General features: G+C 38.2%; 1 protein-coding gene across 1 annotated transcript in view; it reads right to left on the bottom strand.

The window, feature by feature from the left end:
• Positions 1-5,672, bottom strand: part of GALNT3 (polypeptide N-acetylgalactosaminyltransferase 3) — a 46,830-nt gene that overhangs the window by 34,402 nt on the left and 6,756 nt on the right. The window lies entirely within an intron of this gene.

Here is a 5,672-nt window from a genome sequence, read left to right as displayed (position 1 = left end):
ACAGAAGAAATAAATAAGAACAAGTTGCGGTGTCTAAGAAATAGGGAATCCGTTAGAGATGTCAGCGAAGGGCAGTCCCAAAAACAGCTATGGGGCAGGCCTAGAGAACAACAGTCCAAGGTGGAACGAGAGGACAGATGGCTTCAGGAAGGACAGATAAACGTGATATATTTGACTATATACAAAGTCATATGGAGAAGATTTTGCAATACACAGAAATAGTAGTTGATATATGGAAAAACTAAGAAAATTTTTTTGAAATGTGTTATTAACTCCAGGATAAAGCAAAATTCTACAAGTAAGGAATCCTACTCATAACATGTTTGCTTGGCTCAGTAATGAACAGTATTTGCATAATCATAATATAAATACTAAATGAATAAATCCTCAAATGCAAACAAAACAATGTGAGATTTATAGGGGATGTGGAAGAATGGAGAGCAGAGGTGCATGTGAAAGAGATAAATCTTCATTTATGGTAATGGAAAGTCAGAACACAATGTCAAAAATCAATACATTAAAAAAAAGAGCGGTATAAGCATATTATTTTAAACGGTAACTGCCAAAAGAAACTTTAAAAGAGGTGAAAGTGGTTGCTTTTAGGCAGCAGGCATAGGAGCGTTGGGAGACGAGGGGCAGGATTGACTGGATTTGTATTGTTATTGCTCTTACAAGCCTTTAAAAGTCCTATTTAATTTTATTTACATATAACTAGGCTAGAAGCTCAATAGTAAAATAGTAAATAAGGACTAACACTTATTATGATAATAAGTATTAACTATTACTGATAGGAAACCTGGTGGCACAGTGGTTAAGAGCTACGGCTGCTAACAAAAGGTCGGCAGTTCAAATCCACCAGCCGCTCCTTGGAAATCCTATGGGACAGTTCTACTATGGTCGCTATGAGTTGGAATCGACTCGAAGGCAATGGTTTTTGGGGTTTTTTGGTTTTTTATTACTTGATAAAAATATAAAGGCATTGATAACTAAAATCTAAGTTTTAACATATTTAAAATTCAAGCTATATATTAAAATCAGCCCCCTTTGTGAAGAAACGTTAACTTCAATTTTTCAAAGGGTAATACTCCCAGGTACTATGCAGGACTTCGTGTCTTTAGCCTACAGTCTTCAATCTAAGTGAGAACTGGTGTGGAGGGAGGAAGACTAGTGAAAAATTCCAACTATAAGTGCTGAAAAATATAGGAGCTCCGGCTGGAATCTGAAGGTTGAGTGGTAGCTAAAAACCAAGCCCACTGCCGTCAAGTCTGTTCCAACTCGTATTGACCCTATAGGACAGAGCAGAACTGCCCTGTTTCCAAGGATTGGAGGGTGGATTTGAACTGCTGACCTTTTGGTTAGCAGCAAACAACCATTGCAGGAGCATGGCTCTGAGTAGTAACTAGATGGGCCAAAAGGGGAGGGAAAAGTGTTCCAGGCAAGGAGAATAACACTTGCAGAGGCCTAGAAGCAGGATCCCAAAGGTGATAAACGGCTTTAGGCAGTGGGTGATAAAACCAAGGAGACCTTGGGTGGTACAAACGATTAATGCTGTCTGCTGATAACCGCAAGGCTGGCAGTTCCAGTCCACTCAGAGGTGCCTCTGTGATCTATTTCTGAAAAACCAGTCATTGAAAACCCTATGGAGCATAGTTCTACTCTGACACACATGGGGTCACTATGAGTCAGAACTGACTTGATGGCAACTGGATTTTTTAACATGATCAAATGTTTTGAAAAGACCACTCTGGCTATAGTACCGGGAAACAACCAGAAAGAATTCAGATAGACATATAGGGAGACCATTGCAAAAGTCCAGGCACAACGTGATGGTAGTGATACGAATGGAGAAAAGTGAATGGATTTGAGAGGCATTTATTTAGGAGGTACAGTTGACAAGATCTGGAGAAGGACTAGCTATGAGGGTTAGGGGAGGATGGATGAGTCCTAGAAATCATTTGCCTTTTTTTTTTTTTTTTGACTAATCCAATTCAATTATATTCTTAAAGTTTAAATAAAAGCTGCCCCCTTAACTCCTCACTAATAGTACTGTACTCAGTTATGTAATACAAACAGAGCTATAAGACGTTTCAAACACAAAGTTACTTTTCATTTCTAAATGGTAAAACCAAGGTCTTAGAACAGAACCAAAAGGCACAAAAATAGCATGGAATTCAAAGGAATGAGACGAATATAACAACAATCCAAATTAAATAGACTAATCAAGTACAATGAAACAATTTTCCTACTCTCCAATTTTTGTGGTTGCTTTCCATAACAAGCAAATCTACTTACCATGCCTGCCCAATGCCCAATGCCCAATGCCCAATGCCCTTACTAGGCCACTTTCACTACAACATTTTTACTCCACAATAGGCTTAAAGAAAAAAAAATTATTGCATGATTTGTAAATAATCTAACATACACACATACACAAATAATTTCCCTCACTGGCTAATTTTCATAACTCCTTAATATTAAAAAAAAAAAAATCCCTGGAATTGACATGTTTTTAAATGACTATTGTTAAGTATTTTACATGCAGCCTTGGTTCTGCCTGTACGCAATCCTGGAAGATACAGGTGGGGTAATCAACTGTACCAGAAAAAAAAAAAAAGAATTCTTGAAATTCATTAGTGAAATAATTTAGTTCTATAACTCAGGGGACACATGTGATCATGTAAGATAACTGGAACATATAAAGTGTCAGCCTGGCTTTATATTTACAGGAATTGATATTTCTCACCAAATTAAATCTAAATGAATTCTCCAAACTTGATAGAGATGAGATGTGAGTGCAATCATTTAAGTGTACTTTTAGGAGAGACTTCCCTGTTTGCAAAATCTGCAGGAAACCTAAATCCGTTCCAGACTCCTCCCTCTTCCTCACTCCACCACTTATAAATGGACAGCAATCCATATCCATTTTATCTCTATGGTATCTCCTCTCTATATTCTTCCTCTTCATCCCCATTGTCACCTTCTCAGCACAATCCCTCACCATTTATCACTTGGATTTCTCTAGTAGCCTGCCATATTATCTCTACATTGTTACCAAAGTGATCTTCTTAAAAGCTAAACTGTATGTGCAAATTTTCTCCTTAAATCTCTTTGGTGGCCCCCATTGTTGTTAGGATAAAATTTATGAGAGATAGCTCGGTGCAGCGGATTATTTGGGATTAAAAATAGAATGGACCCTACTCATTGCTGAACGACATTAAACAAGTCAATCTGAATAAATTTGTTTTCTCATCTGTATAAGGAGATACCATCTCCTATATCATAGGCTACTCTGAGAATTAAAAAAAAATTATGAAAATGCTTTGTAAACTGAAAGATGCTATGCAAAATCTCCAACCTCAATTAAACACAATTATTCCCTCTTCTCTCTCAAGTTTAGTTATGTAACAGGATAAAAAGTCGTTCACACATTTATTGATTGAGACGGGTGGTATTTCTAATCAATGAAGATGAAAATATGGATTAAGACAAGAGTTCCTACCCTCATGGAGAATTAGGATGAGTGGGAGAGACAGGCACAAAAGCAGACTGTATTTATATCACCATGTATAAAGTGCATGATAGAAGTATGCACAGGGCCTCACTCAGCTCAGCTATATGTAGAGGTGAGGGCGTAAAGGGGTGGACGTTCCTAAAGGAGGTAAGACCTAAGTTAAATCTAAAGAACCAGTAAGAGTTAAAAAGATAAGAGGAAAGCTGCTCTCAGCAGTGGTGAGTACGTAAGAAAAGCACACAGGAAAAAAAACAATGAAATCTGTCTCTAGAATATAAAATTTTTTGGTGTATAGCCTGTAAACCCAGAATTAAGAAAGGGTCCAATTCTGGGGGACCCTTTTAAGGGCTGCGGATTTTATCTTGTGAGCCATGGCAAGTTATTAGAGGATTTTAAGCAGAGGAGAGAGAAGCTCAGGTTTACATTTTTAAAGAGATCATCACCTCAGGGGCTCCAGCTAAGGATGAATTTGAGAATGACAAAACCTTTCGCTGAGATATCAGGTAGGAGGAGTCTGTGGTACCCCGGTAAAGACTTGAGAAGACCCTGACCTATGGCAGCAAAAGTGGGAAGAGAATTTGAAAAAAAGAAATCAGGTGTAAAACTTGAGGAGGATTCAGTGATCTGGTGGTTGTAGAGGCTGAGAAAAGGATTTCTGCCATGGTACCTGGATAGAGGTACAGAGCCACAATCCCTTCTCCACAATCCCTGGGACCTAATGTATTTCAAAATGCTTAACTTTTTGGATTTTAGAAAGGTGAAATGGTTCACATTCCTTATATTACACAGCACCCCCCTGCAGCACCTGGGGCAGTACCTTGGGATCAAACACATGACTCTTTCTACATTGAGATATATGGATAATCCCTCCAAGAGGAATACACAATAGCTTCCTGATAGTTCACTCAGCTTTTGCTCCAAATGAGTTCAAGTCATATCATGTTGACAAATGAGATACAAAAAATATTTTTGTCTGCAGAGGTTTTTTTTAATCTTGGAATTGTGGATAAGAAATGGTGAAACTATACTAATATCTAAAAATAGAATACAGGAAATGAAAGACATTTTGGGTTTTTTTGGCTGTTGTTTTTTTTTATGCAGTGAAGGTCCTGGTTTAAACACGTATCATCTCAGGTGTTTTTGACAAATTAATGAGATAGGTGAAGAAAGTAGTTGGAACAGTTCAACACTGAAACGATTATAGGGAAAATGTGCACAAGAGTGTGTGCTTAATACTCTCTATTTAGGGCCAAAGATATGAGCCCAACTCATAAGATGACTCAAGGTTTCATCTAATTGGCAATAGATACTAATGGCCTAGAATTCAGAGTCCTGCTCGGTTGTTGCTTTGTTAATGCACTTTGTTCTTTTATCATTGGTTAGCACTGGTTTGAATTAAATGGTGCCACTGACAGTCCAGGAATTGTATTAAAATTACCCAGATTACACAAACCCATTATTCTGACACTAACTAGATGCATAATTGGACAGGTAATTGAAAATACTTTCTTCCCAATCGGATTTTTATATCTGTAAATGATCTATGATTCCAAATATATTGTTATACATTATGGATCAGAAGACTGAATAAATAGAACGATGATGTGGGCATTCATCATTTCCAAAACACTAAATGCAGTAATACTGTTTTAGGGAAAAACTTCCTTCCACCAGGAATGTGACAGCAGGTTAAAATTCAAAGTGTCTGTGAAAGGCTTAATCACCCAACCAGACTTTTAAGCTGCATCTCTGCAGGTCACTTAATGGGATATTTTGCTCATTTCCTTAAACTCCCTACTAGAAATACATAAGCAAGTCTAACACAAATGTGTAAGTGCAGCAGGCTTTGGGTGAGGGAGGAGCAGGACCAGAAACTTTCCAGTAGGAAGGCTTCTGAGAGGCCTGAAGCCCTGCAGGATGTGTATGGGCTTAGACCCCTCCCGCTGTCTGCACACTACCCCAGGAGGATGGTTTCTCAATTTCCTCAACTGTCCTCAAGGTCTCTGAACATCAGGGTTCACTGCTAGAGGTCACTGATCTCTGATCTTTCTAACATCAGAGGAGCACCAGGGGAAACCAAACTGTTTTACTCTGAGCGTTCTATGGAAGGGCTAGAAGGGCTCTATCAATCATTTTAGGTTTGGGGAAGTCAAACTAAGGA

The sequence above is a fragment of the Trichechus manatus genome, unplaced genomic scaffold (genome assembly GCF_000243295.1).
Source record: "Trichechus manatus latirostris isolate Lorelei unplaced genomic scaffold, TriManLat1.0 scaffold00037, whole genome shotgun sequence".
Taxonomy (NCBI): domain Eukaryota; kingdom Metazoa; phylum Chordata; class Mammalia; order Sirenia; family Trichechidae; genus Trichechus; species Trichechus manatus.
Note: the sequence above shows the minus strand (reverse complement) of the source record. Positions and strands in the feature narration are given on the sequence as shown.